A 12,735-nucleotide genomic window follows, 5' to 3' on the forward strand; every position below is an offset into this window, starting at 1 on the left:
TGGCGTCAAAACCGCTTATGAGCTGAAGCCTTCTTAGCCATAAGAACGGTCCTCAGATCCGGCTTTGGCTTAGAAGACATCGGCTGAGAGTGTCGGCTCAGCCCCCATGACATATTTGGAGGGGCACGAGACACGACACTTTCTGTTGACCACGACATGAGGACCCGGGGAGGGAGAAATTTCTTGAAGGCCACTGCTTGTTTTTTAGTTTCTTGAAATCTTTCAACGACTGCATTTACTGAGTCGCCAAGAAGACCAGAAGGAGAAATTGGAGCATCTAACCGAAAGCCAGATCTTTCTCTTTTATTTTTGCTAAATTTAATCAGAGGTGCCTCTCAGTAGCTACAAGGGCTGCCATGGACCGCCCAATAGCACAATCGGTCTGCTTCGTAGCCATGAGAGATAGATCTGTGGCCCGACAAAGTTCTCAAATTTCATCCCAGGAATGCATTATTCGTGCTGCCTCGGTAGCAGCGGGTCCCACACTCTGAGGTTCGCAAGCCTGATTACTGTTATCAAACAGTGATAGGCGGCAGCAGAGCACGCGGAGCGCTAGCGGCTCACAATGCTGACAGTCAGCTCCCTCGAAGGCTGACATAGCATGCTCCACTCCCAAACACATTACACAAAGTTTGTGTGTACCCCCACTTTTAAGGAAACGAGGGCAGGGAGAAACACACGACTTGAATAACAGTTTCGCCATACTTTAAATAACGATGTGACAGACAACAATAAATAATACAGATAGTTTGAAACACAGTGTTTTGCTGAGGCACAAAAGCTAGCACTGGTTGCATTGGATGTGCTTTTATCCATTCCTGGTCATGACGTCACCCGCCCGTGATGTTCATTATTTCCATTGGACTAGTTAACATGTGCTTAAGACGGAATCATGCGGGGGCATTCCCAAAGCGTCATCGATGCAGTGTGAGTTCCCTCGAAAGGAAACTTGGAAATTTTACTTGGAATTTTAAAATTGTGATTTCCAGCAACAATTGCCTGCTGTAAATAAACTTGTCCTCCTCGGTTTACTTCATCGGACCAGGAAAAGCTGAACCTCTTGTGCCCAGTGTGAGCACTGGACACTTATGTTCATCCGACTTCGTGGAGAAAATCCGACCAATTATTTGTCTGCTTTGGATCACCCAAGAAAGGTCTTCCTGCCTGTAAGCAGACAGTGAGCAAGTGGATAGTCTAGGCTATTTCTCTTGCTTATGAGTCCTCTGACCAGCCATGCCCTTTGGTGGTCAGGGCTCATTCCACTAGGAGTATGGCTGCTTCTAAAGCTTTGTCATCTGGAGTTTCTCTCCAAGACGTTTGTGATGCGGCGGGCTGGTCCTCACCGCTCACATTCGTCAGGTTTTATAGCCTGGACCTGGGACGTTGCCCCAGGGTCTCAGGTGCTTAGAGCAGTATGACAACAGGCTGACTTTAGACATTCTTCTAACTATAAGTAACTTTGCAGCTACATGTCAACTAACTGTCATTAGATTATTAGTAGACTGTCTGCTTAATATCTGCTGACACTCTATTTTGTTGGTCCCCCAACAGATATTCTACTGACTATAAGTAACTTAGCAACTACAAGTCAACTTATTCCCCTAACCCTAACCATAACCATAACCTAACAGTCTACTGACAGTCAACTACAGTCTACTAATACTCTAATGAGAGTTAGTTGACATGTAGTTGAAAAGTTACTTATAGTTAGTAGAATGTCTAAAGTGACTATCGAAATAAAGTGTAACCTTATTTGTTTTTAGTGTACTTTGTAAGAAGAACAAATATTTAGAGATTTCTTGTGAAAACTACATGCTATTAGTAAAACTTCAAGGCTTTCTACATGGCATGTAGAAAACATTCCTAGAATAGGGAAACCAACCAATATGTGCATTATAAAAAGGTTTATTTTGACAAACATCATTCACATTGGTTTCAACCAATCACAAATATCAAACAATGAAGAAAAAAGTACTACTACTAATTACAACTAACACCTCATGTATAAATGTTCATATTCATATAATTTTAATATAAACATATACACCAAACAAACACACGCATGTTACTTTGCTGACTGACCCCTAATTGACCCCTGACCTCCTAACTGTCTGTCAGATCCATGTCTCAGGGATCAACTCTTCCTGACTCTCCTCAAACTCACTGTCCTCACTCTCAGAAGGAATGAAGATAAGCACGTTCCTTCCGCCCAAAAAAGGTTCTTTTGTCCATTTCCTGCAAGTATCATATCACAAAAACATTGACTATTGGTGCATTCAAGTCATGTCAGAAATATCTTATTTCTACCAGAAAGACTCGGGAGATATAATGATGTAACAGAGCATTAATTTATTGACAGCCCAGCAAGCAATTATTTATAAAGTTCTTTGGCGAAGGCCCCGTCCGTAGTTCATAATCCGAGGGTAGCAGATCTGCATTTCCTGCCTAAAGACGAAGCCGGGCGCAGCCGACCCCCACGGGAGGTGTGGACAGGACCATCCTGGTGGTGTTGGGGAGGGTGGAGGAAGTTGTCGCGTCAGCATCTGCGAACTCAAACATGTGTAATGCCGATCTTACAGCGAGTATAAGGACATGACTGGATAGATGTGAAGGTAATAAGTGACGTAGTTATTAAGTCTTCCTGGCAGAACTAATGCTAAAGTTTTCATTTACGAGTTAAATGCACATGAATGCCACCACAAAGTCGTAATTACGAGTGGGAAGCAATGGCAGAAGCGAAAAGCTTTCAATCATGATAAATGTATTTCTGAATGCCGACAGTACAATGTAGCTTGTACGCATGATGTGTACTGTTAATGAAGAAGAAAGATAAAGCTTGCCAGAAAACAGCCCGTTTTTGAGCTGCTGGGCATGAGTGACCTAACTACATTTGGTCATTCTCTGGGACAGCATAATAATAATAATAATAACAACAACAACAACAACAATAAAACATAAATGACACACATAATGCCCATTCTTTTAATTTTCTGAACTTGTAAAAACAAACTTCCCAGAAGAGGTTGAATGCACCATAGTGGTGTGAGGTCCAAACAGTTTGTTGCCTGAGGGCAATACCGTGCATAGAGGGTTAAATCTTCATGGGAAAGGACACATAAGAATGAAAGTTGACAGATTATTGCCTTTCCATTACACAATAAATGGCATTGCATTGTTGCCTAACACCTTTGTGTTTCTCTTGTAAGTCTATAGGTAGAATTATTGAGAAATACAACTGAAAAGTTTTCAGTCTAGTACAAACGTACACCCACTGTGTGTCAATTATACTTGCAACATATGAAAATGTAAAAATAATAATAATAATATTTTTATAAATGAATGAATAAATTAATAAATACATACATAAATAAATAAATAAATGCATGAATGTAAAAACATGTCCAACAGAACCTTGTTTAAAATAAGCAGGTTACAAATATTTGCCTTGTTAATATTCGTTTAAAATTAAAGTAAAATTAAGTCAAATTTCTCCTTTCGAAGGGAACATGCAGATCACTATTTTTGAAACAGTTCTGACCAAGTCCAACTAAAATCCAACTAAAATCCAACAAAATAAATAATGAACAAATAAAATATAAACCAACATGAATTTAGATCATTGACAGTCTTATATATTAAGAATATATTAATATATATATTATTAATATATTATTAAAACTTTCATATTTTTTTTTTAGAAAGGATGTGAATTAAAACAATCACAGCAGGCAAAAAGTTGATAAATTCTGTTAAATTTAAAATTTAATTTATCGAATTATCCATTTGTTTTCTGACAGAAACACGTGGAACGAATCACCGCTCCACATTTTGATTGACAGCGTCACAACCCACTAGTGACCGTGTTAACTACTTTGCTTTCAACCATTGGATAGGATCTTAAAAACGGCTGTTGTATTTGTACTTCTGACGAAGCGCTGTTAAATACAGGTGAAAAACTACGCCGCAAAAAGAATAAATAAAATGCTCTTTTTATAAAGGCAAAATAACGCATGCACGTTTTCTTAATATAATTAAAAACCAACAGACTGATGAAAAGGCGGGACATTTTCTCAATATGCGATGTGCGGGACAGGGGGTGAAAATGCTGTATTTGTTTGAAAGGTACGTTTTTTATTTGCAGAACAAAATGCATTAGTTTGTGAGTGATGTTTTGTATTTGCAAACCACACTGAGTTTGTTTGTGAATCGTTGGGTGCGAGTAAAAAACACGTTTTGTGTGTGTGTGAATGTGTGTGTGTGTGTGTGTGTGTGTGTGTGAGGTTTCGGCATGATTCTCACCCCATATATTCGGCCGGATATTTTTACCCTTTGTTTTGACGCACATTTACAGGCTACATTGTGGGAGGGCATTTTGAACGTACTATATCCAAATTTAATTAGATTTAATGTACACTCTTATATTATTTTTCACTTTTATATTAATGATATTAAGAAGTGTAAATTATAAATAGCTTTTGTAATTGTAAAAGCTAATCAGTGTGCTGTACCACAGGAATACTTCTACATATATTCCTGTCTCTTCTATAAGTTCAGAAACTTGATAGATTACATATGCAGGAATGCGCATGACATTTTTGATTGATAGACCAAACCCACATTATAATGTCACAGGAGGTGGAGAGTAGAGCCGGAAGTGAATTTCATATAAAGGTGCTTAAGAATAAACTGAGGATCCGGAGATTGTACATCTTTCATTCAGTCAAAATGTCGACCTACAAGGTGATTGCTTCTACTTATAGCTATATTCCTGCTGAGAAAACGAACAGCATTTACCTGACGCTGATAAACTCGAAGAATCAGAGCAGTGACAGAATCCTGGTCAACAATTCCTATTTTGGTGGTTTTGTTAATTTTAAAAGGGTAAGAACTTTAAAGACTTGATTATTTTTATTTTAAGTTATTATTTTCTATTTCCATTATCATATAGGATACATTATTGGTCAAAAGTTTGGAAACATTAGTATTTTTAATGTTTTTGAACATTAAAACGATTAAAAACGATTGTATTGCTTCCGCTAAAGAAAAAAGTCAGTTCCGTCTCTACGGATAGAATCCATGGCAACGCTCTGTTTTTCATGGCAACGGTGAGTTATACTTATCAAGAAATAACAGACCGCATTCTACATTAGAATTCAAGCAAGTCATGTAATTTTTTTAGAAAATGTGTGATACTTTTTCAGGATTCATTGATTAAAAAAAAAGTTACAAAGAACAGCTTGCATTTAAAATATAAAGCTTTTATAATGATATGCCCGTTTTATAGCTTCATGCATTATTTTTATTTTTTTATCAACACATGGATGTGGGTAAGTTTCATTCAAAAAAGCAACATTATGAGCAAAAACTGAGTAAATCACGTGTTAAAATCTACATCTGCATCAGATTCAGAAACAGCCCTAAAGCTCGTCCTGGGTCGACATTTCATTCAGTAACATTAGGCCGTTTTGATTTATATGCTGATTAATGTTGTTAATGCGTTATTTTACATTAGCATTCATTCAAATATAGCTAAGATAGACATTTTCAACAATAAAAATAGCATTAAAACTAATTACGCCTCAGTCAAGTAAATGTTTATTCATCATAGCTGCTTTTCACACCATTGTCTAAAACACTCGAAAATACATCAGAGAAAATTAGTTAACTGTAGACTATATGTTGCCCCCCTGGCCTGGTGAGCGTCAGGTGTGTGTGTGTGTGTGTGTGTGTGTGTGTGTGTGTGTGTGTGTGTGTGTGTGTGTGTGTGTGTGTGTGTGTGTGTGTGTGTGTGTGTGTGTGTGTGTGTGTGTTCTTTATCCTGTATGCAGAAACAATGAGACAGAAACTTTAGCTTGCGTTCAGCTCGACTGCAGTATTTATTCTGCTTCAACAAAGGAATTAATATTCGATTTCCTGAGGCAATAAAACAGAATGCTTGTTGTAGCATCAGGTATTTCAATGTACTTTAAAGTATGAAAGGTATCACCATATCTTCAGAAAATACCAAGTAATTAGGCGACCTCATATGTGTGAATACATAATAACGGAAACAGTAAAATAAACCATATTCATACTTTTCAATGTGCTTCAGTTGACGTGAATTACATATTGACCAGTCGAACAACAAAAAAACGAACTTGTTCTCATTTGGTTATTGTAACAAACATTTTCCAAAGTTCGACAATTCCATCACATTACACAAATTACTGCATTCCCATCACTTACAAAGTCAACTACAATGCTTACACACAAATAAAACCAGTTTAACCTGATTTTTTATACACCCATTGGCAATGGATATATTTTCAGATAAGTTAACAACACAAAACGAGACCACTAGCGTTTCTACTCATTATTAGCAACAGGTCCGCTAGCCTAGCACGGCAGTGTATAAGTTAGCTGAACATCACTATTTCAACACATTACGGCAAAACTACTCAACTCTAAAAATTGCACGTTCTCACTAAGGATTCACAACACTCTTATCTCTTAAACTGGGATACATGCCTGCAATTTTGAGGAACATTAACCCACCTGTATGCAGAAACAAAGAGACAGAAACTTTAGCTTGTGTTCAGCTCGACTGAGGTATTTATTCTTGCCTCCTACACACACACACACACACACACACACACACACTCACACTCACACTCACACTCACACTCACACTCACACTCACACACACCTGTTGAATAAAGCACACCTGGTCTATAGAGTTCATCAGAGGAATCTTTTCTCTCTCCTATAGTTTTGTAAGGGTTTTAAGTTCTTCCCGAGCGCTCTGCACCATCTAGTGACCTCTTTAAGTATCGCCCCACCACAATAACAAGTACAATACAATGAAATTGGCCTTTTAGCAACTATTTAATACACCATATCATAAAAAAAATTATATGGGTGTCTATTTTCTTTTACACATTGTTTCTTTTTAGCAATAAATTGTAGTATAATGAACTGTACTAATTCAATTACTTTTTAACATCTCTTATGCCTAACTGTGAACACATTTTTTAACCCTTTACAAATACACTCAATTTCATAATATTTAGAAGGAAAAATATAGATAGACTGAGAGTCTCTGGATAACGATCTATTTTTCATGCAAAGTGCTAATTAATAGGCTATCTTTTGTTATCAACTTATAATTATTATTTGTATATCATTCAATGATTCAATGAATATATAGGCCTATATATATATATATATATATATATATATATATATATATATATATATATATCTTTATTCATTAGAACGTTGATCTATCTCAAGGGATTTCATTTGCACACACAAAAAAAAGAAGAAAGAATTGTTTTCATTGTATCATTACCTGACATTGTCCCCAACAGTTTGTGAATTTGTCGGACATTGCATATTTTAACAGTCAAACCCCAGTATGTATCGGATTCCAGACACACAGGGGTGTAGCCAGAACTTTTTTCAGGGGTGGCCAGGTAAGACCTGCAGTGATTGTATTGGGGTGGCAAAAAAAAATCAGTCAAATCATTAATCACTTCAAATCTAGAGAAAATCCCTTAACATGCATCTAATTACAAAACAGATGGCCCTTTTTCTTAATTTTGTTGTGTGTTTATTTAATATTGAGAGAGGAAAGCGCATCCATCCATCCATCCATCTTCCTCCGCTTATCCGGGGCCGGGTCGCGGGGGCAGCAGTCTGAGCAGAGAAGCCCAGACTTCCCTCTCCCTGGACACTTCCTCCAGCTCTTCCGGGGGGACACCGAGGCGTTCCCAGGTCAGCCGGGAGACATAGTCTCTCCAACGTGTCCTAGGTCTTCCCCGGGGTCTCCTCCCAGTGGGACGTGCCCGGAACACCTCCCCGGGAAGGCGTCCAGGAGGCATCCGGAACAGATGCCCGAGCCACCTCAGCTGACCCCTCTCGATGTGGAGGAGCAGCGGCTCTACTCTGAGCTCCTCCCGAGTGACCGAGCTTCTCACCCTATCTCTAAGGGATCGGCCAGCCACCCTGCGGAGAAAGCTCATTTCGGCCGCCTGTATCCGGGATCTTGTCCTTTCGGTCATGACCCAAAGCTCATGACCATAGGTGAGAGTAGGAACGTAGATTGACCGGTAAATCGAGAGCTTTGCCTTACGGCTCAGCTCCTTCTTCACCACAACAGACCGGTACATCGACCGCATTACTGCAGAAGCTGCACCGATCCGTCTGTCAATCTCCCGTTCCATCCTTCCCTCACTCGTGAACAAAACCCCAAGATACTTAAACTCCTCCACTTGAGGAAGGATCTCTCCACCAACCTGAAGTTAGCAAGCCACCCTTTTCCGACTGAGGACCATGGCCTCGGATTTGGAGGTGCTGATTTTCATCCCAGCCGCTTCACACTCGTCTGCAAACCGTCCCAGTGCATGCTGAAGGTCCTGGTGTGAAGGGGCCAAAACGACAACATCATCCGCAAAAAGCAGAGACAAAATCGTGTGGTCCCCAAACCTGACACCCTCTGGCCCCTGGCTGCGCCTAGAAATTCTGTCCATAAAAACTATGAACAGAACCGGCGACAAAGGGCAGCCCTGCCGGAGTCCAACATGCACCGGGAAGAAGTCTGACTTACTACCGGCAATGCGAACCAAGCTCCTGCTTCGGTCATACAGGGACCGGACAGCCCTTAGCAAAGGACCCCGGACCCCATACTCCCGGAGCACCCTCCACAGGCCGCCGCGAGGGACACAGTCGAATGCCTTCTCCAAATCCACAAAGCACATGTGGACTGGTTGGGCAAACTCCCATGAACCCTCCAGCACCCTGTAGAGAGTATAGAGCTGGTCCAGTGTTCCACGGCCTGGACGAAAACCGCACTGTTCCTCCTGAATCCGAGGTTCCACTATCGGCCGTATTCTCCTCTCCAGTACCCTGGCATAGACTTTCCCAGGGAGGCTGAGAAGTGTGATCCCCCTGTAGTTGGAACACACCCTCCGGTCCCCCTTCTTAAAAAGAGGGACCACCACCCCGGTCTGCCATCCCAGAGGCACTGTCCCCGACCGCCACGCGATGCTGCAGAGGCGTGTCAACCAAGACAGCCCCACAACATCCAGAGACTTGAGGTACTCAGGGCGGATCTCATCCAACCCCGGTGCCTTGCCACCGAGGAGTTTCTTGACTACCTCGGTGACCTCAGCTAGGGTGATGGACGAGTCCACCTCTGAGCCCTCAGCCTCTGCTTCCTCAATAGAAGACGTGACGGCGGGATTGAGGAGATCCTCGAAGTATTCCTTCCACCGTCCGACGACATCCCCATTTGAGGTCAACAGCTGCCCACCTCCACTGTAAACAGCGTTGGTAGGGCATTGTTTCCCTCTCCTGAGGCGCCGGACAGTTTGCCAGAATCTCTTCGAGGCCAGCCGATAGTCCTTCTCCATGGCCTCACCGAACTCCTCCCAGGCCCGAGTTTTTGCCTCCACAACCACCCGGGCTGCAGTCCGCTTGGCCTGCCGGTACCTGTCAGCTGCCTCAGGAGTCCCACAAGCCAACCAGGCCCGATGGGACTCCTTCTTCAGCTTGACGGCATCCTTTACTTCCGGTGTCCACCACCGGGTTCGGGGATTGCCGCCTCGACAGGCACCGGAGACCTTACGGCCACAGCTCCGAGCAGCCGCTTCGACAATGGAGGTGGAGAACATGGTCCACTCAGACTCAATATCTCCAGCCTCCCTCGGGATCCGGTTGTGGCTCTGCCGGAGGTGGGAGTTGAAGATCTCTCTGACTGGAGACTCGGTCAAACGTTCCCAGCAAACCCTTACAGTACGCTTGGGTCTGCCGAGTCTGTCCAGCCTCCTCCCCCGCCATCGTATCCAACTCACCACCAGGTGGTGATCAGTTGACAGCTCCGCTCCTCTCTTCACCCGAGTGTCCAAGACATACGGCCGCAGGTCAGATGAAAAGACCACAAAGTCGATCATCGACCTGCGACCTAGGGTGTCCTGGTGCCACGTGCACTGGTGGACACCCTTATGCTTGAACATGGTGTTCGTTATGGACAAACTGTAACTAGCACAGAAGTCCAATAACTGAACACCGCTCGGGTTCAGGTCGGGGGGGCCGTTCCTCCCAATCACGCCCCTCCAGGTGCCACTGTCGCTGCCCACGTGAGCGTTGAAGTCCCCCAGTAGAACGACGGAGTCCCCAGTCGGAGCACTTTCCAGCACTCCTCCCAGAGACCCCAAGAAGGCCGGGTACTCTGCACTGCCGTTTGGCCCGTAGGCACACACGACAGTGAGAGACCTATCCCCGACCCGTAGGCGCAGGGAAACGACCCTCTCGTTCACCGGGGTAAACTCCAACACATGGCGGCTGAGCTGGGGGGCTATAAGCAAACCCACACCAGCCCGCCGCCTCTCACCATGGGCAACTCCAGAGTGGTGAAGAGTCCATCCTCTCTCAAGGAGTGTGGTTCCAGAGCCGACTATCTCTAGTCGTAACCTCTCAACCTCACGCACCATCTCAGGCTCCTTCCCCGCCAGCGAGGTGATGTTCCACATCCCTAAGGCTAGTTTCCGTGTCCAGGGATCGGGTCGTCGAGGTCCCCGCCTTCGACTGCCACCCGATCCTCTCTGCACCGGCCCCTTACGTCTCTTCCTGCAGGTGGTGAGCCCACGGGAAGGCGGTCCCACGTCACTCCTTCGGGCTGAGCCCGGCCGGACCCCATGGGGAGAGGCCCGGCCACCAGGCGCTCGCATACGAGCCCCAACCCCGGGCCTGGCTCCAGGGTGGGGCCCCGGCTGCGCCATACCGGGCGACGTCACGGTCCTTGGATGTTTGTCCATCATAAGGGGGGTTTGAACCGCTCTTAGTCAGACTCGTCGCCTAGGACCTGTTTGCCTTGGGAGACCCTACCAGGGGCATATAGCCCCAGACAACATAGCTCCTAGGGTCATTCGGGTACTCAAACCCCTCCACCACGTTAAGGTGGCAGTTCAAGGAGGGGAGGAAAGAGCACATTTACATTTTCATCTCGTCACTCTCATCAGTGTGCATGTTCTCTAACAGTATTGCTCAAGTAGGCTATTTCCTATATAGTATCCCTACGGATGTGGAATTAAAACGGATTTAATGTAGCCTAATTGCATATAAAAAAATATCTGGTTAAACACTGGATGATCGTTCCTATGTAATTGTATGATTCTTTTCGTGTGGAATAAATATATTTCATAGACAAGGACTCTCCGACACAATCGCGATCATAACGTAGTAGGCTACCCCATGCAGAGTGCAGTCTGATAGGGCGGGGCTACACATTGGTCGCCCTGCCCACCCCCCAATTTAATTGGTTTATAATACAGCAATCTCATTGGTTGTAGACGATTCAGGTCTGAGAATGACATTCCTTTGTGTCCTTTTTGTGAATGATTTGGCCATATTAAATAACTATTAAATGCTAACTTTAATCGTATCTTATTATCGGTTTACCATGGTAATTTAAGAACAGATAGGCATATATTGGCTAATGTTTTATTGTAGCCTACTAAAGACAGAATAGATGAAGTCATTGTTTAAAAAAGAACGCTTGACTCCACATCAGTGTACTTCAGGCTGATAGAGCTGTCGTTCACTTGGCTTCTTCAAATTTCCATCAAGACCGTTTTTTGTTGTTGATTTTTTTTAGCGAGATTTGTCCAATGCTTGCATTATTTGGCACAAAGTGCAATGTTAAATGGCAAACACGTGTTTCCTTGTTTACCATAATAAAATATGAGGGCCTATATATTGGTTCTGTATAGCCCTAGCCTATATGTTATAGTTTTTAAAGATTTAAAAAAAATATTTTCTAATAAGTGTCAACCGGTTAACAACGACTTTGAATCGGTGACTGCGTGACATCAGGTCCAATTATTTATTTATCCATCCCCGCATTGCGTTCATGTTTTAATCTGCGTATGTACGGGATGAAAATAGTTTCAAATATTAACACTCACATATAAGCCTAGGCTAGCTGCATAACCATAAAAAAAATCGCTTCTGTTAATCTGTGCAATTATAGTATAATACATTTTTTTTTTAAATCCAGCAGAGAAGTGATATGTATTGCTTATGAACTGAACTGAAATTTGAAAAAAAGGTGATATAACAGATGTATTTTATTTTTTATCATTGGTACAATTATTAAAATGGCAGAATTTGTTAAAAGGATAAAACTGTACGTTGAAAATGTTTTTGTTACACGGGCGCCGCCATGTTGGATTTTCAACATTCGGCTACATCACTGGCATACTCCGTTGCCAACCAAATCTGCGCGCATGGCAGAGAGGGAGAGTGCTTGCGTGTGTGTGTGTGTGTGTGCCTCATGAAATGCATGTTAAGACACCCCCCAACCCAATAAAAAGAGATACCTCCTTAAATGACTTCTTGCAGGTTGGGATGTCTATGGCAAGCCATTTTAACATTTAACAGCTAGACTGGATAGCCTATGTGTTGCAGATATCTGTAATTCAGTTTTGCCTAGTCACAATTACGTTACAAATATCTTGAATGACAATTCCAACTATCCAAAATGTAATTACGACTAGTCAGAAAGACGTTGTAGATATCTACAATGTTAATTCCGGATAGTCAAACTTAGCTTTTAAATGCTAAAATGGCTTGCCATAGATGTCTGCAGGCTGGATGTAACGTCACATACATTTATTAGCTGCTAACTAAACCACAGCAGGTCTGTAAATGTCCCTCTCTACTCACCCTGAAGCTAGCTGATGTTCGTCGTCTCAG

This window comes from Siphateles boraxobius, unplaced genomic scaffold (genome assembly GCF_051911475.1).
Source record: "Siphateles boraxobius isolate OS27281-9 unplaced genomic scaffold, OSU_SipBor_1 48, whole genome shotgun sequence".
Classification (NCBI taxonomy): Eukaryota; Metazoa; Chordata; class Actinopteri; order Cypriniformes; family Leuciscidae; genus Siphateles; species Siphateles boraxobius.